Source organism: Hemiscyllium ocellatum, chromosome 36 (assembly GCF_020745735.1).
Source record: "Hemiscyllium ocellatum isolate sHemOce1 chromosome 36, sHemOce1.pat.X.cur, whole genome shotgun sequence".
Classification (NCBI taxonomy): Eukaryota; Metazoa; Chordata; class Chondrichthyes; order Orectolobiformes; family Hemiscylliidae; genus Hemiscyllium; species Hemiscyllium ocellatum.
This window is the reverse complement of record NC_083436.1, coordinates 35,304,588-35,329,166: the sequence shown is the minus strand read 5'-3', so window position 1 is coordinate 35,329,166 and position 24,579 is coordinate 35,304,588.

Sequence of the window (24,579 nt, the reverse complement as noted above, 5' to 3'; positions counted from 1 at the left end):
GGCACGGTTGAAGTGTAAGCACTGTGATAAGGTATAGGATCATGACAGCTAATTTTATACACAGCACGTTCCCCAAAACAACAATAAGATAATGAGCCTCATAAGGCCAGTATTTAAACGGAGCTCACACACAAGTGCAATCCTGAGGTACTGCTACATTGTTGGAGGGGCTGTCTTACATTTGAGACATTAAACTAGGAGCCTGCCTGCTATTTTAAGGACCTTATGCTGGAATTCATGAAAGAACTGAGGGTTCAGGCACCCTCGCCAACGTTCCAATTGTGATTCAGGTTCAGTCTCCAACGCGGGTCATTTTCCTGAGGTGGCAATCCTTATATCATCCCTTGAAACAGAAAAAAGTAGGAGTGGGTAATGTGGTACTGCCCAATCCAACACTAATTACAGCTGGCTGTTCTGCACAATTATTCCATTCACAGGCACAGAAGTGTCTGGGCTGGTATTGTACAATCCAGGTACAACAGAGCAACATGTTTTCAATAGCATGTCATGCTTCAGGTGATCTCCAACAAGATGGAGGCTGAGACCCTAATACCATCAGGTCACATGCTTTAATATAGTGATGGTATCATGCACGTGTCACTTAATTTATTCTTCTCCTCATTGTTCTTTCTTGGATTCTGTTATACTCAAAGGGATTGCTGTGTTTGAACAGTAGTAAACAAAGATTAAACATAGATTCAGGTGCCTGGCTGATTCTGTGTGTTATTCAGGGTGACATGGACTACCAATGAGCTGGATTTTCAGGCATTAACCATGCTTTTTCATGCACTTCTGCACCAATTCCTTGTAAAATTAATTCAGCTCTTTGTAACAAAACACTCCTGTGTAAGCAGGAAGATTGAATGAGCTTCCCCGGTGAAAGTGATCCCAGGACCAGGCCACATCACCCCACATTCCAGTCCATTACCCCACTCCCCCCCAACAACATGCCCAGATATTAACCAATGGCCCAGTTGCAAGCTTCAGACAATAAAGCCTCATTGTTAAGCCTGAGGCAGTGGGAGACGATGTCCAGGGGGTGGGTAAGACAGGGGGACAAGCTGTGACATGGTTGTGGGTAAAACAGATTGGGGTGGTGGGGAAGGGGTGTGGCAGAGTGTAGGTAAGACAGCAGACAGGGATGGGCCACACACTGGGAGGGGTTGAAGTGAGAGTGGGTGGAGTTGAAGTGAGAGTGGGCGGGGTTGAAGTGAGAGTGGGGGGTTGAAGTGAGAGTGGGTGGGGGTCGAAGTGAGAGTGGGCAGGGTTGAAGTGAGAGTGGGCAGGGTGGAAGTGAGAGTGGGGGGGTTTGACGAGAGAGTAGGTGGGGTTGAAGTGAGATTGGGTGGGGTCGAAGTAAGAGTGGGCAGGGTGGGGTTGGTGAGAATGGGTGGGGTTGAAGTGAGTGGCACGGTTGAAGTGAGAGTGGGCGGGGTTGAAGTGAGAGTGGGTGGGGTTGAAGTGAGAGTGGGTGGGGTTGAAGTGAGAGTGGGGGGGGTTGAAGTGAGAGTGGGGGGGGTTGAAGTGGGAGTGGGGGGGTTGAAGTGGGAGTGGGGGGGTTGAAGTGAGAGTGGGGGGGATTGAAGTGAGAGTGGGGGGCGGGGGGAGGTTGAAGTGAGAACCACTGTTCTGCAGGAGATGATTGTTGCACTATTTCATTTGTGATAGCATTGACTTACAAGCAGCTCAGTAAGCAATCAGTGTATTTTTAAAAAAATCTGGAAATTGCATTTGTTTTTTGAATGTTTGATAAAGAATTTCAGTAATTTGCATCAATTGAAAAGGGATTGTTGCACAACTGTTGGATAGGAGGAATGTTGACCCTTGTGACCTAATAAATCTTGACCTGGAAGCAGTACCAACAGGAGGGCAGTTCACAAAGAGGCTGTTGATTGGCAGACATAAAGGAGAGCTGCTGGAAGCAGACAAACTGTAAGGGCAATCAATGCATAGTTAGAGACACAAAGTAAAAGCAAGCAGAAACAGAAACAGAAAAGGAAACACAATTAGAGTCATAGAGATATAGTGCACAGGAACAGACACTTAGAGTCATAGAGTTACAGAGATGTACAGCATTGAAACAGACTCTTCGGTCCAACACGTCCATGCTGACCAGGTATCCTACATTAATCTAGTCCCATTTGCCAGCATTTGGCCCATATGCCTCTAAACCCTTCACATTCATATACCCATCCAGATAGCTATTAAATATACCAGCCTCCACCACTTCCTCTGGCAGTTCATTCCACATACACACCACCCTCTGCATGAAAACATCGCCGCTTAGGTCCCTGTTACATCTTTCCCCTCTTACCTTAAACCTATGCCCTCTAGTTTTGGACTTCCCCACCCTAGGGAAAAGACCTTGCCTCTTTACCCTATCCATGCCCTACGTGATTTTATAGACCTCTCTAAGGTCACCCCTCAGTCTCCGACACTCCAGGGAAAACAGTCCCAACCTATTCAACCTCTCCCTATAGCTCAAACCCTCCAACCCTGGCAAAATCCTTGTAAATTTTGTCTGAACCCTTTCAAGTTTCACAACATCCTTCCTATAGCTGGAAGACCAGAATTGCATGGAATACTCCAAAAGTGGTCTAAGCAATGTTCTGTACAGCCACAACGTGTCCTCCTAGCTCCTATACTCAATGCTCGGAACAGTAAAGGATTGCACATTAAACACCTTCTTCACTATTCTATCTACTCGCAACTCCACTTTCAAGGATGTATGAACCTGCACTCCAAGGTCTCTTTGTTCAGCAACACCCCCCAGGACCTTCCCATTAAGGTATAAATCCTGTCCTGATTTGTCTTTCCAAAGTGCAGCACCTCACATTTATCCAAATTAAACTCCATCTGCCACTCCTCGGACCATTGGCTCAAGACCCCGTTGCACTCTGAGGTAACCTTTTTTGCTGTCTACCATACCTCCAATTTTGGTGTCATCTGCAAACTTACTAACCATATCTATTTCCACTCGAGAAGAAGAAACACAGCTCTCTCAAAGACCAGTTTGTCTTCTGTTTGGCAGAATGCAGCCAGGAGCTCTAAATATCTCTGTGAATGCAAAGGTTTAAAAACCTGCAAAGCTGTGTAAATAGCTTCACATTGGAGTTGGATGTCTTCCCAAAAGTGGCTGAACTGTGAATTGGGCCACGGATGGTAATTAATTGGTTGAAGGTGCATACTGGTAACCATCAGGACTGCCGTGACCCAAGAGAGGGAGAAGGTTTGTAAAAGTGTGCCTTGCTGATGATCTGATGTGAAGGTGTCAGTGTTGGACTGGGGTGGACAAAGTTAAAAATCACAACAACAGGTTATAGTCCAACAGGTTTATTTGGAAGCACTAGCTTTCGGAGCGCTGCTCCTTCGTCAGGTAGCTAGTGAGGCAGGATCATAGGACACAGAATTTAGTAGTAAATGTAGTTTACATACACCACCTCTTGGCAGAGTGAGTTTGGATCAGTTCACTATACATTCTGTGTCCTCTGATCCTGCTCACTAGCTACCTGACGAAGGAGGCAGCGCTCCGAAAGCTAGTGCTTCCAAATAAACCTGTTGGACTATAACCTGGTGTTGTGTGATTTTTAACTTTGCTTTTAATAATCCAACTTGTGAAAGTCTGAGGTGAAAACTATTGTTGGACATGACTCCCGACCACCCCACCCACCTCGCTGCATGACTGATGAACAGCGTTTTTGTGGAACTGTGCAGTTACATAATGCCATGCTTGAGCAGAGTAATGAGAAAAGTTGCAGTGACGATTATTTGAATCAAACCCGGTAAGATGGCGGTGGAGCAGTGACTTCTGAGCCTGGGGCCCATCTGCTCCTTCCACTTTTCCATTTGTTTGTTTTCATTCTTTTTTTCTTTTCTTCACTCCTTTTTTGAAATTTTACTTTCTTGTTGGGAAGAAACTGGTTGTAGCGATGGCCGCATCCCAGCAGCGTGCACTCACAGTGGTGGGTTCAGAGGCAGGTTTGTATCCCTGGCTTCCAGAGCGCAGATTCCTGGAGGCAAGTTTGGGCCCAATGTTGTGACCCAATGGCTGCATTGGCGAGGGGTGGGCCCGAAGCAGACTCATGGTAGTGGTGGAGTCGCGTTTGGGTCAGTGTAGTACCTGGCAGTTTCTACATTGGTGTGATCCGTCAAGGGCTGCTGGTGGCGAGGGCATCAATGAAGACAAGGTGGTGCTGAAGAGCAACTACTTGTGTTCTAGTGGCGGTTCAGGGTAAACGGGGCACATGCCTGGCCACTAGGCCCATGACCAATGACGAAGCACTTAACTGGAAGGAATAAATAGTTGAACAGTTTTTCTTTATTTTTTCATTTTTCTGCCTTTTATCTTCTACGCTGTGACCTATTTTACAGCGTTTTAAGATGGCGCCAGAGCATGGCGACACTTTTCACAAACTTGGTAACAAAATGTACGTGATAATCAATAAATCAGATCAAATTAAATTTACCTTTTCATTTGAAGTATCATTTGCTTGTTAAGTCAGGAATAATGCATGTTGGTTTTGATTTGCATAAAGTTAGAAGTTGCAAAATGTGATACCTTGTTGGTGCTTTCTTCCTCAGGAATAATTTGGTAAACTTGAGTTTTTCTGGTTTACAGTTGCCCAGTGGAAATCACAACAAAGTGTAATTAAAACAGGCCAATCTTGGCATGAACTTTCTAGATGCTTTCCCTCATATTCCACCTGTCACCACTGGGAGGCAGCGCTGAGCATTATTTGCTAATTCCATTATGCCATAAAAATCTTAAAACGTATTAATGATAATAATACATATTGTCCCACCTTCTGCATTATAGCGCTGGTTGGGTGAAAAATATTCTTCCACTGCCCCACTGGTCAGTCAGAGGGATTGAATAGTTCATCGGCAAAGGGTTTCCTTTAACAGCCAAGTTTATTGTCGGGACGTGGAATGCACAAAATCTGTGCTCCTTCAAAGGAATGCAAAATTCGATTTATTGCACTCATAAAGACCCTGCCTCATATTATGATATAATTTTCATTTCCGCTCCGAACAAAGTGTTCTCTAAGGAGATCCAGATTGTCTTTGCAGCAGGAGTAGGCACCAAACTAAATAGTTGCTCACAATGTTTGCTGACCCTTATTGCTTGCAATGAATTGATTGCCATAATATTGCTAAACAAAATCAGGAAGTGCTGCAATTACATACGACACTACAGGAGTGCTGGGGGCCTTTCAGCCTGTCATGAATGGCACGGTGGCTCAGTGGTTAGCACTGCTGCCTCACAGCGCCAGGGACCTGGGTTCAATCCCAGCCTTGGGTGACTATGTGGCTTTTTAAGCAATCTCCCTGTGTCTGGTGTGGGTTTCCTTCAGGAGTTCTGGTTTCCTCCACAATCATCACAAAGATGTGCAGGTCAGGTGGATTGGCCATGCTAAATTGCCCATAGTGTCAGGTGCATTAGTGACAGCGGAATGGGTCTGGGTGAATTACTCTTCAGAGGGTCAGTGTGGACTGGTTGAGCCTGTTTCCATACTGTAGGGGATCTAATCTAATCGAAAGGAAATCAATGGCTGAGTGGCATTATCACAGGATTGTTCATCCAGTGACCCAGGTAATGTTCTGGAAACCTGGGCTGTGGCAAATGGTGAAATTTGAAATCAATGAAAATCTGGAATCAGGAGTCTAATGATGAGGGGCGGCATGGTGGCACAGTGGTTAGCACTGCTGCCTCACAGCGCCAGGGACCTGGGTTCAATTCCCGCCTCAGGTGACTGACTGTGTGGAGTTTGCACGTTCTCCCCGTGTCTGTGTGGGTTTCCTCCGGGTGCTCCGGTTTCCTCCCACAGTCCAAAGATGTGCGGGCCAGGTGAATTGGCCATGCTAAATTGCCCGTAGTGTTAGGTAAGGGGTATATGTAGGGGTATGGGTGGGTTGCGCTTCGGAGGGTCGGTGTGGACTTGTTGGGCCGAAGGGCCTGTTTCCACACTGTAAGTAATCAATCTTCCTTCAGGTCATGGCTGGTCAGATTGTCATCTCAACCCCCCATTCATGCTCATGCCCCATAAACTTTCACCCCTTCATGTACCAAAAAAGTATCCACCTTTACCTCAAAAAAAATTCAAAGGGTCTGTCTTGTGGATTCTGAAATACCCCTTAACCAGCTGCCACAGCTTTGCTAATGACCTATCCTTGACAATCTAATTTACTTTATCCAGATCTACTTTCATGTGTTCATAATCGCCCTGGTTCTCTGCTTCCTCCTCTCAAACGGAAGGTAAAATTCAATCATTCAGTTGTGCAAAGCTCGGTGGCTAATCAAAAGATTAGATAGAACATTAAAAAAAACCACAAGATTAATTTGGAGGTAAAAAGCAGAGTATGAGAGAAAGCTTGCTGGGAAAATAAAAACAAATAGGAAGAATTTCAAGAGATGGTTTAAAAAATATTTAACAAAGTATGTATTGGTCTTATGGGAATGAGTCTGGAGAATTAGTAATGGAAAATAAGAAGATGGCAGATGATTTGAACAAATGTTTTGCATTGACCTTTGTTGCAGAGGATATGAATAATATATCAGAAATAGATGTAAATTAGTAAATAGAAATGAGAGAGGAACTCAGGAAAATTGCAATCACTTGGGAAGTAGTACAGGGCCAACTGTTAAGTGCTATGCACTGACAAGTTCCACGGTCCTAATGGATTTCATTCTCTGGTCTTAAAGAAGTAGCTAACAGGATAATTGATGCATTTGTTTTAATTTTCCAAAATTCCCTAGGCATCGAGATGGTTCTGTTAGCTGGGAGAATAGAGAATATATTTATTCAAAGAAGAAAGATAGAAAGCAAGAAATTTTGGCCAATTGGCTTGACATCAGTCTTAGAGAAAATATTAGCAATTATTATTAAAGGTATTATGTTAGGTAAAGTCACCATTGTCTTATCAGACCATAGAGCTGCTCTCTTACAAGAGAGAGAGAGACAGACAGACAGACAGACAGACAGACAGACAGACAGATAGACAGAGAAGGAAAGAGACAGAGAGAGAGAAAAAAACTGGTGGTGGTTTAAACTGAGGATCACCACACCTCAGGCAAGCAGAAAGAATAAGAAGGAAGTTTATGGTAACTTCAGCAGTTGCAGGAATAAAAGGGTACTGAGCAAAATCCAAGACAATCAGGGAGGATCAACACAGTTTTGTAAAAGGGAATTCATACTGAGCCCACTTATTGGGAATTCTTTGAAAAGGTAACGTGTGCTACAGATAAAAGGGATGTCCTGCATTTAGCTTTCCAGAAAGTATTTGATAAGGTGCCACATCAAACGTTATTGCAGAGAATGAAAGCTCATGGTGTAGGGTTTAACATATTGGCATGGATAGAAAATTGGTCTGATGAAGGGCTTTTGCCCGAAACGTCGATTTCGCTGCTCGTTGGATGCTGCCTGAACTGCTGTGCTCTTCCAGCACCACTGATCCAGAATCTGGTTTCCAGCATCTGCAGTCATTGTTTTTACCTAGAAAATTGGTCAGCTCAAGTAAACATGAAATGATCTTTTTCTGGTTGGCAAGATGTAATAACTGGTGTTGTGCAGACATTAGTGCTGTGGCCTCGATTGTTGACAGTTTATGTAAATGATGTAGATGAAAGATGGAAGGATGGAAGATATAGTTGTCAAATTTGCTGATGACACAAAGACAGGCAGGAAAGTAAGTTTCTGCAGAGGACTTCAGGAGGCTCCAAAAGGATATAGACATGAGGCAATGATCTGCCAAATGGAGCATAATGTAAAAGTGTGAAACTATCCATTTTGTCAGGGAAATTAAAATTATACATCTTATCAAAACATTTAGAGATTCCGGTGCCCCTAGATGCAGAGGGATCTGAATGTCCAAGTACAAGAATTGTAAAAGGTTATGCAATCACAACAAGTAATTAGGAAAAGGAATAGAATGGTATCATTTATCCCGAAGGGAATGCAATACAAAAAATGGGAGATATGTTTCAGTTATATAGGATATTGACAAGACCACAATTGGACTCTGTGTACAGTATCGGTCACTCTATTTAGTGAACCCCATAGTATTCACATTCCAAGAAAGTGAAAACATGTGCAAGGGCAAACCCACCATCTGTGATGAACTAAATATTTAAGGTAACATCAAACATAAACATGTGTTTTAATGTTGTGTACATTTTTTTTTCTACCACTAATACACCATCTTGTAACCTGACTGGAATCCAAGCAGATGAGGCAAAGTCAGATACCAGCCGAGATAGAGGTTCAAAGCCACAGCACCCCAGATTGAAAACAAACTTTCTAACACGAGAGATACTGCATCAACAGAATTCCTCCAGGATTATGGGCATGCCATTTTCTTTATGCCAATGTGGATACGTTGTAAAGGGGATTAAAAGATGCTCACCTGTGCAGGTAATTATGGATAATTGAAGCCCAAGCAATTCTTGCATATTCTCCCCAGGATCGTGAAGCTGTGCAGCTAAGCAGACTAACTAACTAAGCCACCAAATATTACTGGGAATTTTTCTGTATGCCTGTTTTATATGTTGTAAAGTCACACCACTCATTAACTTTTATTCAATCGCAGTTTGGAATCAGCAGTAATTGCACATTGATTTAGGATTTTCCACTGCTAGGAGCCGACTAGTAGAACGTGAACTTTACTGTATATCACTCGGTTACATATACCACTATTTAACTCTTGGGTGAGCCCTATCATTACCTGTAAAGTACTAGGAGATGCCTTGATGTTGGGAAAAGTGCTGTATAAATCTAGGCCCTTTTTTGGACACTATGAGAAAAGTAGCATCTAATCACAAAAGTACCATGAATTTTGTTAATTCTCCCCTATATAGATGAATTCTCAACTCACAATTGGAACACAATAGCGGCATTCACCCAGGGTTATAATACTGAGGCTAAAAATGTGCAGGTTAGGTGAATTGGCCTTGCTAAATTGCCCTTAGTGTTAGGTGTGAGCTGAAAATGTGTTGCTGGGAAAGCGCAGCAGTTCAGGCAGCATCCAAGGAACAGGAAATTCGACATTTCGGGCGTAAGCCCTTCTTCAGAAGCTCATTCCTGAAGAAGGGCTTATGCCCGAAATGTCGAATCTCTTGTTCCTTGGATGCTGCCTGACCTGCTGCGCTTTTCCAGCAACACATTTTCAGCTCTGATCTCCAGCATCGGCAGACCTCACTTTCTCCTTTGCGTTAGGTGCATTAGTCAGGGATGAACTTGGGGAATGGGTCTGGATAGGTTGCTCTTTGGAGGGTCAGTGTGGACTTGTTGGGCCGAAGGGCCTGTTTCCACACTGTAAAAAAAAATTCTCTCTTCTCAAACGTAGAATATCAAAAAATTCTCTTGATTTACAGTTGTCTCCCCTCCAATTCTCCACATTTTCTAATCCTAGCTGTGCTTCCCATTTCCAACCAGACATTCCATCTTATTTTTAAACATTAGAACCATATCCCTCAAGAGAGGTGATAAATCATTTCATAGTAAACTGTGCTACTGGTTAAGGGCAGAAAATCTTTGCAATAATGTTGAAAACATAAGGTATTTAGATACAACGCAACTCTTAGTTCATGTATCCATCTGAACAAGTCAGTATCAAAAAGGCTACAGCAGTATGTAAAGCACAGGAACTACAGCACTGGAGGATCTGCGGTGGAGGCAGGTTCAATTGCTGGATTCAAAAGGGCATTGGAAATGGAGTGCAGGGATAAAGGAAAAGGCAGGAGATTGGCAGTAGGTCATAGAGCTGATGCAGACACGATGGGCCAAATGGACTCCTTCTACACATGGACAATTCTTTTATCATACAAAAAAGGGTCAAAAAGAAACAAAAAATACAAGAACAGAAATTATTGGTGAAACTTAGCATGTCAGGCAGCATCCATGAGAAGAAAGCAGAGTTTACATCTTTTTTTGTCTCAAGGCCTCTCCTGGTGCTCTATAGGTAATGGAAAGGTTCACCCAAGTTCTTTGTTTTATTTTAGTAACCAATTTGTAGGGTTGCACATACAGGCAATGGCCAGCGAATGTGCTTTAATCATTTTTGGTGAGGGATAGCTATTGGTAATGAGGCAAGAGAGGGTCATGAAGGAAACGACTCACATTTATATTTGTCAAGAGCATCATGTAACTTGAATTAATAATTACCAACCTGCTCCCACCCCCTCGATGCCTAACACAGTGCCAGGATTGCCAAGGATGCAGATGGCAAGCCAAAGTGAGAAGTTGGGAGTGGACTAACATCAAACTAATCAACAATACAGAGCTTTGGTGTACCGGAGCTATGTTCTCGGTATTTCTCACCCTGCCTTTACAGCAGTGAGACATGAACAGCTCATGGAAGCCAAGCTACCTAATTATTCTAATCCTTATACATGATGCACTGTAGAAATTTGTCAAAGTCCCTGAGACAGCACTTCCTAATCCACAACCATGACCATCCAGAAGGCCAAGGGCAGCAGATATATGGGGACACCCCCCTCCCCCCTGCAAATTCCCCTCCAAGCTACACACCATCCTGACTCGGAAATATATCACTATTCCTTTACAATAGCTGGCCAAAATCCTGAAACTCCATCCCTAACAGGTTTGCATTAGGGACAGCAGAGATTTCATGGGATAATTTTCTTTTCTTCTCAATTAACAGCAATAAAATGTGTTGAGAAGTGTTTTAACCCCCTTCAGTGTTAGGACATTCAAAGAACATACCCAAGAAAGCTTTCACTTCAGTTTAAATTCGAAGCAGCAGTAAATTGCTTGGCTTTCTTAACACCCAAAATTTAATTGCAACAGTACACACTCATTTATCAAACATGCACACCAAAATAAATGATTGTAAAAGATGTAGCATGTACTTAGCTTTCTTAGAGTCCAAAAAGTCTTTACTCTCCATTCTCGCGGTGATACCAGTTGTAGTGCTGAAGATCCTTTCTTGGTTCACAAAACGCAATGGTGGATGCAAGTCTTTTGCAATAATCTATTTGGAGTTTATTCAGTGCAGATTTCTGGCTTTGTTCCAGGTTGTCAAATCCCTGCAGTGGACATTTGACACATTGCAAGTAAAAGAGAAGCCCCAATCTCTGCTTGTGGTGAATGTCCAAACAGGGTTGTTTACGTCTGGGCTAGGATCACTTCGTTCTACAATCTCTGGCTCCCATATAGACTGACCATGAGCCAGTCAAGATCGGAGTTAATAAGGGATGTCTTGACATCGATGCTTTCTGTCACGTGACTACAGTATCCTGTCCCCACAATGGTTTGATGAATGATGTATTTATCATACAGTGGACACTGTGTGTTAACGCCATCAACATTCCAGTTATGAATGGATGCCAAACAACAAAGTTACTTGCATTTGTAGCTCTACAGACATACAGTTGTAGAGTCATATAGCACCGACCCTTCAGTCCAACTTGTCCATGCCAACCCACTATCCTAAACTGAACTGGTCCTATTTGCCTGTGTTTAGCCTAAATCCCTCTAAACCTTTTCTATTCATATGCCTGTCCATTTCTATCAGTTGTTGTTACTCTGAACCTCTTTAGTTGCAATTGAGAGGAGAGTCATCATCACCTGGAAAAGTTATTTGCATTTCAAATGACTTCCAAAAGGCGTATCCTTGTGTCAATTCAGAAAACAAAAACAGAAGGTCATCTGACCTCCAGACTCATTTTGTGTCAAGCCAAATTGTTATTTACATTCCTTTTTTCAAAGTTAAGTGTTTCCCTTTTTCTGATAGTTTTGAATGACCTTTATGATCTTTGCATGACCTTTCTGACCTTTACATAGTTCTTGTGGGTAACAGCTGTGGCTGGACCAAAATCACATGGTTTGCAGCTGCAGCTCACCAGTTTGCTTTCTCAAGGGACATGGCAACAAATACTGGCCTTGCTGTAGCTTTTAAAAGCTGTCTGATTGCTGGGATATTTTTAGTGTCTTCTACCATGTAGACAGATGAGAAATATTTGCTTAAAGTCTTTGCCATTTCCTTATTTCCCATTATTAATTCTTTAAGCTCATTCTCTGTGGGTCCATCATTTACTTTAGCTACTCTCTTCCTTTTTTATCCTTATAGAAGCTCTTGCTATCTATGTTTTGTCAATTTATTCTTATATTCTGACTGTTGCCTTTTCATAATATCATCCTTTGCTGATTTCTAAAACTTTTCCATCTTCTTTTCAATTCCTATTTATTGCAATAAAACACACATTTTCTTTCAAATTGATATCATCCTTAACTTCTTTAATTTGCCATCAATGGTTCATCCATCATGTAGCCGTTTTCTTTCTCCTTAGAATGTACTGAGTAGTTGAAATGCGAAATTGACCCCTTCTATTCCTACACTCTGATATCAGCTGATTTCCTTTTTCTCTGGCGCAGCCTGCAACTTATCCTGCTCTTGGAAATATTAACGAGAGCGTTACCTACTGCCTCATCCATTTCCTTGAGGATTATAGATGCCTGATGGGCATTTTAAATGCTTTTAGTTGCTTCATAACACACTCTCTGTTGACCTTGACATATGTTATGAATTCAGTTTGAGTCAGTCTGGTTGGATGTAAAATTTGTCCACAGCCTTCACTTGCACAGACTGCTGTGAGGAATTTATTTAACACATCTGTGATTTCCTGATTTCCAGTTGTATTCCGAGCCCACTGACATTTTAAAGGATCAAACTTGTTTTAAAAATCCCTATATTTATAATAATGGTATTTTATCTTTCATTTGTTGACTACAATTCGTCCTTCATTTGTCTTCTTATCTTTTAAGCTTAATTCTTGTACTTCTCAATTCTATCTATAAGGGGCAGCACGGTGACTCAGTGGTTAGCACTGCTACCTCACAGCACTAGTGACCTGGGTTTGATTCCTGCCTCGGGTCACTGCCTGTGCAGAGTTTGCACATACTCCCCATTTCTATGTGGGCTTCCTCCGGGTGCTCCCAAAATCCAAAGATGTGCAGGTCAGGTGAATTAGCCATGCTAAATTGCCCATACTGTTAGGTGCAGTGGTCTGAGGTAAATATAGGGTAGGGGAATGGGTGCGGATGGTTTACTCTTCAGAGGGTCGATGTGGACTTGTTGGGCCAAATAGCCTTTTCCAAGCTTTGACAAAGGGTCAGTTAGACTCGAAACTTCAGCTCTTCTACAGATGCTGCCAGACCTGCTGAGATTTTCCAGCATTTTCTCTTTTTGTTTTCAGATTCCAGCATCCGCAGTAATTTACTTTTAGCCTTTTCCATACTGTAGGGAATCTAATCTAAAACCATTGTCCCAGCTCTTTAATCCCTTGCTTACACATTAAAATAATTCTTGGGGTAGATCTGAGTCTACATTGCTGGTCAGGATCCAGTGGATTAATGATCCTTTATAAAAATCTATCTAATAAATTGAGTATTGGGTGAACACTACAAAATGATCTCTTAAACCAGAGCACCGCTAGTCAATGATAATGCAAACAATTAAAGTGACAGACGATTACTTAACACATGAAAGAAAGAGGAAGGAGTTTTTTTCTATAGTATGTTTCACAACCTTGGAACATAGGAAGGATATTATTAAGCAGGCGAGGGTTCAGAAGAGATTTACCAGGATGTTGGTAGGTATGGAGGGTTTGAGTTATAAAGAAAGGCTGGGACTTTTTTCACTGGAATGTAGGAGTATCTTCAATGGGTGACCTTCGAGAAGTTTTTAAAATAACGAGGGGTACCAGTAGAGTTAATGGTAGGTGTCTTTTTCCTAGGATGGCGGATTTCACATATTTAAGGTGAGAGAAGAGAAATTTTCAAAAGACGTGAGGGGCACATTTTTTACGTAGAGGGTGGTTTACGCGTGAAATGAACACCCTGATGTAGTGATGGATATGGGCACAATTACAACATTTAGAAGACATTTGGATAAATAGGAAAGGTTTGGAGGTGAATTGGGCTAGGAGCAGGCAGGTGGGACTAGGTATTAGTTTGGGATTATGTTCAGCATGGACTGGTTGGACCAAAGGGTCTGTTTCCATGACTCTATAACTCTAATACAGCATAACACATGGAACGCTTAACTATTATTAGCCTGCTGCCTTTGCCCTTATTTCTTAGTGCAGTTACTTACACAAGCATTCTATTTCCCATGTTAAATGAAACTAAATTGTTAAGTCAGGCTAGTGAGTGATCAAGAAATGCCAGAATTTCTAACTAATTATGAGGCTTATAAGATTGTTATGTATTGGAATTGCAGTATCAAGTTTAAGGTGGAAGGAAGGAAATTTTGTGACCTGCTCTGATGACTCCCTGATAGTGAGCTTGAGTAGTTTTATTGTTAGAGATAGAAAGAAGACTGAGGTTGTTTTACTAGAAAGATGGCCTAAAATATTTACACTCAGAGGCAATGGCAGCAACCTATGTGTCAACAGTGGAGACTTTGAAGTCTAAAATCCCAGAAAAGTATTAAGAATGTTCGGTTATAAATAGTTGTGCTTCAAATTGTCCATTTTTCTCCAGATCAAGAGTTGGGCTCTCCAGGAAAGCTAATTAGCATCTCTACCTAGATACATGGCCTATGAGATTGACATTACCTCAGGGATCAATGTAAAGGAATTTATTGTGAAGATCAGTTAACACGGATAATCACAGACAGTGATTATAACTCCCTTAGACATGGAGAAAGGGATCAGACCAAAACAATTCCATAGTTGAATGGATTTGGAGCTTATGTCCAGATTAAAAAGACCAAAGTCATGGAGAGTTTAAGTAGGGCACTGAGAGATACTTGGCTTGGGATAGAAGAAAGGTGTCTGAGAAAAAGACTGAGAAAGACAATTCCCGCGCTGCACGTCACTGGGCTGAGAAAACAAAAGACCAGGAATAAATACTCAGGACAGTCATTTTGGATTGGTTCAGGGAATGAAATGTCACACACATGCACACACATACACATATAAGTCTATGGGGTGAATTTGCAGTTGCAGATACATTCCATTTGTTTAAAAAGCTTACAGTCTGTCAGCAGTCAGTCAAAGTGACATCTTATAAATTCCTACTTTGGAAATAAAATCAGTTTGACTCCAGATTGGGCTACAGACAGACTCTAACCTCACACCTTTAATGCATTGTCTGACCTGAGACTTCACCTTTTTTTTATCCTCTGATAAAACCCTAAGTTCTCTTGAGGTTGTGACTTGAAAGAAATTCTGGGATTTACATATTAATCAATCAAAACCTGCATCCCCATTCTAAGTGATTAAAGACTTAACAGGCATCTAGATTTGTCTATTACACTGCATCAGTTATATGACATTTTGACCTGTACAAGAAGGACGGATTGCACCTAAATTGGAAGGGGACTAATTTACTGGCAGGGAGATGTGTTAGAGCTGCTTGGGAGGATTTAAACTAGGGAGGTGGTGGGGATGGTGGTGGTGGTGGTGGGACCCAGGGAGATAGTGGGGAAAGATTTGAATCTGATACTGGTACAGTTGAGAACAAAGGCAAGACAAACAAACAGTCAGGGCAGGCAGGGACAAAGCAGAGAACAAGGTAGGACTGATAAGTTAAACTGCATTTATTTCAGTGCAAGGGGCCTAACAGGGAAGGCAGATGAACTCAGGGCATGATTAGGAACATGGGACTGGGATATCATAGCAATTACGGAAACATGGCTCAGGGATGGGCAGAACTGGCAGCTTAATGTTCCAGGATAAAAATGCGACATGAAGGACAGAAAGGGAGGCAGGAGAGGAGGAGGAGTGGCATTTTTGAGAAGGGACAGTGCTGAGGGAGGATATTCCCGGAAATACATCCAGGGAAGTTATTTGGGTGGAACTGAGAAATAAGAAAGAGATGATAACCTTATTGGGATTGTATTATAGACTCCCTTATAGTCAGAGGGAAATTGAGAAAGAAGTTTGTAAGGAGATCGCAGTTAACTGCGAGAATAATAGGGTGGATATGGTAGGGGATTTTAACTTTCCAAACATGGACTGGGACTGCCATTGTATGAAGGGCTTAGATGGAGAGGAATTTGTTAAGTGTGCACAAGATAATTTTTCTGATTCAGCATGTCGATGAAGGTGCAAAACTTGACCTACTCTTGGGAAATAAGGCAGGGTAGGTGACTGGGGTGTCAGTTGGGGAGCACTTTGGGGCCATCGACCATAATTCTGTTAGTTTTAAAATAGTGGTGGAAAAGGATAGACCAGATCTAAAAGTTGAAGTTCAAAATTGGAAGTACGCCAATTTTGGCGGTATTAGGCAAGAACTTTCAAAAGCTGATTGGGCACAGATGTTTTTAGGTAAAGGGATGGCTGGAAAATGGGAAGCCTTCAGAAATGAGATAACAAGAATCCAGGGTAAGTATATTCCTGTCAGGGTGAAAGGGAAGGCTGGTAGGTATAGCGAATGCTGGATGACTAAAGAAATTGAGGGTTTGATTAAGAAAAAGAAGGAAGCATATGTCAGGTATAGACAGGATAGATCAAGTGAATCCTTAGAGTTTAAAGGAAGTAGGAGTATACTTAAGAGGGAATTCAGGAGGGCAAAACGGGGACATGAGATAGCTTTGGCAAATAGAGTTAAGGAGAATCCAAAGGGTTTTTTACAAATACATTAAGGACAAAAGGGTAACTCAGGAAAGAATAGGGCCTCTCAAATACTAGCAAGGTGGCCTTTGTGTGGAGCCTCAGGAGATGAGGCAGATACTAAACAAGTATCTTGCATCAGTATTTACTATGGAAAAGGACATGGAATATATAGAATGTAGGAAAATAGTTGGTGACATCTTGAAAATGTCCATATTAAAGAGGAGGAAGTGCTGGATGTCTTGAAATGCATAAAAGTGGATAAATCCCCAGGATCTGATCAGGTATATCCTCAAACTCTGTGGGAAGCTAGAGAAGTGATTGCTGGGTCTCTTACTGAAATATTTGGATCATTGATAGTCACAAGTGAGATGCGACAAGACTGAAGGTTGGCTAACATGGTGCCACCACTTCCTCTAGCAGCTCATTGCATATATGTATCATCCTCTGCATGAAAAAGTTGCCCTGTAGGCCTCTTTTATATCTTTCCCCTTTCACCTTAAACCTATACCTGCCAGTTATGGACTCCCCTACCCCAGGGAAAAGACTTTCTCTATTTATCCTATCCATGCCCCTCATGAATTTATAAACTTCTATAAGGCCACCCCTCAGCCTCTGACGCTCCAGGGAAAACAGCCCCAGCCTATTCAACCTCTCCTTGTAGCTCAAATCCTCCAACACTGGCAACATCTTTGTGAGTCTTTTCTGAACTCTTTCAAGTTTCACAACATCTTTCCGATAGGAAGGAGATGAGAATTGCACGCAATATTCCTAAAGTGGCCTAAATAATGTTCTGCGCAGCCACAACATGACCTCCCAACTCCTGTACTCAATACTCTGACCAATAAAGGAAAGCATACCAAACGTCTTCTTCACTATCCTATCTACCTGAGACTCTACTTTCAAGATATGAACCTGCACTCCAAGGGCACTTTGTTCAGCAACACTCCCTAGGACCTTACCATGAAGTGTATAAGTCCTGCTAAGATTTGCTTTCCCAAAATGCAGCACCTCACATTTATCTAATTAAACTCCATCTGCCACTCCTCTGCCCATTGGCCCATCTTCTAAAAGGTGCCTGGATGTACACCTTAAATGCTGTAAGCTGCAGGGCTATGGGTCATGTGGAGGAACATGGGATTATATTAGAGTATCTGGGCATCTTTAGGTTGGCATGGATAAAATGGCCCCCTTTCTGTGTTGCATCATTTCTATGGTTCCGTAGTTCTAAGGGACTCACTCGCTCAAGAAGCTGAGTGAGTTATTCAAGCTCTTACATTGCCATTTCCAACTCCACTCCATATTCCAACTCCTACTCCTAACGCACAACAGGAAAATGTACAGCCATCTGGATCTTCCGTTATGGATCCAATACAGGATTAGATTAGACTTACAGTGTGGAAACAGGCCCTTCGGCCCAACAAGTCCACACCGACCCGCCGAAGCGCAACCCACCCATACCCCTACATTTATCCCTTACCTAACACTACGGGCAATTTAGCATGGCCAATTCACCTGACCCGCACATCTTTGTGACTGTGGGAGGAAACCGGAGCACCCGGAGGAAACCCCCGCAGACACGGGGAGAACGTGCAAACTCCACACAGTCAGTCGCCTGAGTCGGGAATTGAACCCGGGTCTACAGGCGCTGTGAGGCAGCAGTGCTAACCACTGTGCCACCGTGCCGCCCACGGTGTTGTTCATCTGGTAGTTACAGAAAATAATCACACAAAATACGACATGACAGTATATCACTCAGGGCAACCTCAGCAACATGCATTATTATTAGTCAATGAAATCAACATGCTGCCATCACAACATTAAGTGACTCATTCTTTCATTGTACTCATTAGCAAGCAGCCAAAACCATTGGGAGTGGCAACAGAGAGGAAATGAAAGAAGATTTGTTAAGGAAACAAGGGGGCTATATTAGGAAATTAGTTGTACTGTCATACTACATGACAGCTGGTTTGATATGGCAAAATCTTCATGACTGTGGCCACTTTCTCTTATGAGCAATCTCAGTGTGGTACGTCTAATTTGTTTTGGAGTAGAGAATATTGACTGCTCTATTTGCAGCACTCAGCATTCGTCTTGCCTTGATTTTCCCCCTCAGGCCCTCGGGCATCCGACTGTTTCTCTCTAGCTTTATGCTCCACCTCTGACAATTCTCATGAAAAAGTTTACGTGCAGTATGCTATTCCAGAGTAAGAGAACTGGTCCAATCTGAAAATTAAGGAGACCCCTGTAAGATCTAACCATCTGACGCGTTGCTTCCATGTCCTAAACATGTTTTAATTTGTAATCTTTATGCCTGTGTCTCACAGGATCAGTTTAAAAGCTGTGTGTGAATATTAAAGTAGTCAGAGGCTGTGATTTCTACTGCCACTGTCCCATCCCTAACTCACCACAGCCATACTCTAATCCATCACACATCACCGTTCTTACATTGTTGCTGTATTAAATATTCTTGATGACCATGACTAAGAGCATTCAGCCCCTCAAACCTACTCCACGTTCAATTCAATTGAGATGTGACTCTGGTTTTTGATTCTAGAATTAGTTTTTATTTTGCCCAGTAAAAAGTGAGGTCTGCAGATGCTGGAGATCAGAGCTGAAAATGTGTTGCTGGTTAAAGCACAGCAGGTCAGGCAGCATCCAAGGAACAGGAAATTCGACGTTTCGGGCCAGAGCCCTTCATCAGGAAGGGCTCTGGCTCTGGCCCAAAACGTCGAATTTCCTGTTCCTTGGATGCTGCCTGACCTGCTGTGCTTTAACCAGCAACACATTTTCAGCTTTATTTTGCCCATACAATGTAGCCTTGATCTCTCCTGTCAATCAGTGGTCTGTCCAACTCAATGATTCAGCCTCTATGCTTTCTGGCCGAGAGAATTCCAAAGAATTAATGACCTTCTGGGTAAAAATTCCTGTTCATCTTCATCCAAAATGAAAGACCCCTTATTTTAAAATGATTCCCCTTCGATGTATGTTTTCCCATAAGGGCAAACACCTCTCGGGTTCGGTTGTGTCAACCCTCCCTCAGTACCCTACATGTTTCAGTAAGGTTACCTCCCCATCTTCTAAACTCCAATCTGCTCAAACCTTCAACATAAGACAACCTATTTATCCCAGAAACCAACTTAATAAACCTTCTCTAATGCAGGTATATCGCTCTGTAAATAATGAACACAAACTGTATGCAAGGCTTCAGGTGTGGTCTCACCAATACACTGTAATGTTGTAGCAAGATTTTCCAACTGTTACACTCCATCCAGTAAAGACAAACATTCCATCTGACTTCTTAATGACTTGTTCAATCTACATGCCAATTCTGCTGTGATTCACATGTAAACACATCCAGATTATTCTCTACCACTGAATCCTGCTGCCTTTCCCCATTTTACTTACAATCTGTTTTGCTATTCTTTCTGCCTAAGTGGGCCATCTCATATTTTTGCTGAAAATGTGTTGCTGGTTAAAGCACAGCAGGTTAGGCAGCATCCAAGGAACAGGAAATTCGACGTTTCGGGCATAAGCCCTTCATCAGGAATGAGGAGAGTGTGCCAAGCAGGCTAAGATAAAAGGTAGGGAGGAGGGACTTGGTGGAGGGGCGATGGAGATGTGATAGGTGGAAGGAGGTCAAGGTGAGGGTGATAGGCCGGAGTGGGGTGGGGGCGGAGAGGTCAGAAAGAAGATTGCAAGTTAGGAGGGTGGTGCTGAGTTGAGGGAACCAACTGAGACAAGGTGGGGGGAGGGGAAATGAGGAAACTGGAGAAATCTGAGTTCATTCCTTGTGGTTGGAGGGTTCCCAGGCGGAAGATGAGGCGCTCCTCCTCCAGCCGTCGTGTTGTTATGTTCTGCCGGTGGAGGAGTCCAAGGACCTGCATGTCCTCGGTGGAGTGGGAGGGAGAGTTAAAGTGTTGAGCCACGGGGTTGGGAGGGAGAGTTAAAGTGTTGAGCCACGGGGTTTTTTTACCCATCTCATATTTTTCCACAGTATCTTTAAACTGTTAAACATTTGCCTGGTCACTTCACCTGTTTATATCCCTTTGCATTCTCTTTGTATCCTCATTGGTTTTCTGTCTACCTTTGCATCATCAGTCAATTTGGTTACTCTACAGTTTGGGACTTCATCTAACCCATTAATACAGACCAATAAACTGTTGAGATCCCAGCTCAGAGCCTTGCAATGATCCACTAATCACAATGATGTGGAGGAGCTGGCGTTAGACTGGGATGGGCAAAGTTAAAAATCACACAACACCAAGTTATAGTCCAACAGGTTTATTTGGAAGCACTAGCTTTCGGAGTGACGCTCCTTCATCAGGTGGAAGTGGTGAACCATTACAACCACTTGATGAAGGAGCAGCGCTCCGAAAGCTAGTGCTTCCAAATAAACCTGTTGGACTATAACCTAGCATTGTGTGATTTTAACTTTGTCCACTAGTTACTGATCACCAACCTGAAAGTTATCCATTTATCCTGATTTTCTGTCAGCCAATCCTGTACCCATGCCACAGTACCAACTCCAACACGAAGACCTCTTATCTTGTAAGAAAATAAGAACTAGGAAGAGGAGCGGCAATTCAGCCCCACAAGTCTGTTCCGACATTTAATATGATCATGGCTGATTGCATAACGGCTGCAAATGTGTTGCTGGTCAAAGCACAGCAGGTCAGGCAGCATCTCAGGAATAGAGAATTCGACGTTTCGAGCATAAGCCCTTCAATTGCATAACGGCCTCAACTTCCCTGTCTGATCCCAACAACCCCGTAACCCATTACACATAAAAATTGGCTATCTCTTCCTTAAATTGGTTTTAATGTTCCGGCACCAATGCATTCTGGATTATTGAGCTCACAGATTCATCATCCTTTAGGAGAAGTCATTTCTCCTCAGCTGTAAGGAAGGAGGATATTCCTGGATATACATCCAGGGAGGTTATTTGGGTGGAACCGAGAAATAAGGAAGGTGTGATCACCTTATTGAGATTGTATTATAGACCACCTAAAAGGAAAATGGAGAAACAAATTTGTAAGGAGATCTCAGTTATCTGTAAGAATAATAGGGTGGTTATGGTAGGGGATTTTAACTTTCCAAACATCGACTGGGACTGGAGTTGAAAAATGCTGGAAAAACACAGCAGGTCAGGCAGCATCCAAGGAGCAGGAGAATCGACGTTTCAGGCATAAGCCCTTCTTCAGGAATGAGGCTGGTGTGCCAAGCGAGCTGAGATGAAAGGTAGGGGGGAGGGAATTTGGGGGAGGGTTGTTGGGAATGCGATAGGTGGAAGGAGGTGGGGGTGAGGGTGATAGGCCGGAGAGGGGGTGGGGGCGGAGAGGTTGGGAAGAAGATTGCAGGTCAAGAGGGCGGTGCTGAATCTGAGGGTTGGGACTGAGATAAGGTGGGGAGAGAGGAAATGAGGAAGCTGGAGAAATCTGCATTCATCCCGTGTGGTTGGAGGGTTCCTAGGCAGAAGATGAAGCGCTCTTCCTCCAAGCATCGTGTGGCCAGGGTCTGACGATGGATGAGGCCAAGGACCTGCATGTCATTGGCGGAGTGGGAGGGGGAGCTAAAGTGTTTAGCCTCGGGGAAGTTGGTTGGTTGGTCCGGTTGTCCCAGAGGTGTTCCCTGAAACATTCCGCAAATAGGCAGCCTGTCTCCCCAATGTAGAGGAGACCACATCGGGTGCAGTGGATGCAGTAAATGGTGTGTGTGGAGGTGCAGGTGTATTTGCGACGGATACAGAAGGATCCGTATGGGCCTTGGAGGGAGGTGAGGGAGGAGGTGTGGGCGCAAGTTTTGCACTTCTTGTTGTTGCAGGGTAAGGTGCCGGGAGTGGAGGTTGGGTTGGTGGAGGTTGTGAACCTGACGAGGGAGTCACAAAGGGAGTGGTCTTTGCGGAACGCTGATAGGGGAGGGGAGAGAAATATATCCCTGGTGGTGGGGTCAGTCTGGAGGTGGCAGAAATGACGGAGGATGATACGATGTATCCAGAGGTTGGTCGGGTGGAAGGTGAGGACCAGCGGGGTTCTGTCCTGGTGGTGATTGGAGGGGCAAGGTTCAAGGGCGGAGGTGCGGGAAGTGGAGGAGATGTGGTGGAGAGCGTCATCGACCATGTCGGAGGGGAAATTGTGGTCTTTGAAGAAGGAGGCCATTTGAGTTGTTCGGTAGTGGAATTGGTCCTCCTGGGAGCAGATGCAGCGGAGGCGGAGGAATTGGGAATATGGGATGGCATTTTTCCAGGGGGCAGGGTGGGAGGGGGTGTAGTCTAGGTAGCTGTGGGAGTCGGTCGGTTTGTAGGAAATGTCTGTGTTGAGTCGGTCACCCGAGATAGAAATGGAGAGGTCTAGGAAGGGGAGGGAGGAGTCTGAGACGGTCCAGGTAAATTTGAGTTCAGGGTGGAAGGTGTTAGTAAAGTGGATGAACTACATTTACTACAAACCGACCGACTCCCACAGCTACCTAGATTACACCTCCTCCCACCCTGCCCCCTGTAAAAACGCCATCCCACCTTCCACCCCACCAACCTCTGGATACATCTTATCATCCTCCGTCATTTCCGCCACCTCCAGACAGACCCCACCACCAAGGGATATATTTCCCTCCCCTATCACCGGTCTGGAGAGACCACTCCCTCCATGACTCCCTCGTCAGGTCCACAACCTCCACCAACCCAACCTCCACTCCCGGCACCTTCCCCTGCAACCACAAGAAGTGCAAAACTTGCGCCCACACCTCCCCCCTCACCTCCCTCCAAGGCCCCAATGGATCCTTCTGTATCCATCGCAAATTCACCTGCACCTCCACACACACCATTTACTGCATCCACTGCACCCGATGTGGTCTCCTCTACATTGGGGAGACAGGCCGCCTACTTGCGGAACGTTTCAGGGAACACATCTGGGACAACCGCACCAACCAACCCAACCGCCCCGTGGCTGAACACTTTAGCTCCCCCTCCCACTCCACCAATGACATGCAGGTCCTTGGCCTCCTCCATCGTCAGACCCTGGCCACATGACACCTGGAGGAAGAGCGCCTCGTCTTCCGCCTAGGAACCCTCCAACCGCACGGGATGAATGCAGATTTCTCCAGCTTCCTCATTTCCCCTCCCCCACCTTATCTCAGTCCCAACCTTCAGATTCAGCACCGCCCTCTTGACCTGCAATCTTCTTCCCCACCTCTCCGCCCCCACCCCCTCTCCGGCCTATCACCCTCACCCTCATCTCCTTCCACCTATCGTATTCCCAGTGCCCCTCCCCCAAATTCCCTCCCCCTACCTTTTATCTCAGCCCGCTTGGCACACCAGCCTCATTCCTGAAGAAGGTCTTATGCCCGAAACGTCGATTCTCCTGCTCCTCAGATGCTGCCTGGCCTGCTGTGTTTTTCCAGCAACACATTTTTCAACTTTGGTACTCCAGCATCTGCAGTCCTCACTTTCTCCCACAGACTGGAACTGCCATAGTGTTAAGCATTTCGATGGAGAGGAATTTGTTAAGTGTGTACAAGAAAAATTTCTGATTCAGTATGTGGATGTATCTACTAGAGAAGGTGCAAAACGTGACCTACTCTTGAGAAATAAGGCAGGGCAGGTGACTGAGGTGACAGTGGAGGAGCATTTTGGGGGCCAGTGACCATAATTCTATTAGTTTTAAAATAGTGATGGAAAAGGATAGATTGAATCTAAAAGTTGAAGTTTTAAATTGGAGAAAGGCCGATTTTGACAGTATTAGGTAAGAACTTTCAAAAGCTGACTGGGGGCAGATGTTCACAGGTAAAGGGATGGCTGGAAAATGGGAAGCCTTCAGAAATGAGATAACGAGAGTCCAGAGAAAGTATATTCCTGTTAGGGTGAAAGGGAAGGCTGGTAGGTATCAGGAATGCTGGATGACTGAAGAAATTGAGGGTTTGGTTAAGAAAAAGAAGGAAGCATATGTCAGTTATAGACAGGTTAGATCGAGTGAATCCTTAGAAGGGTATAAAGGAAGTGGCTAGGGAAG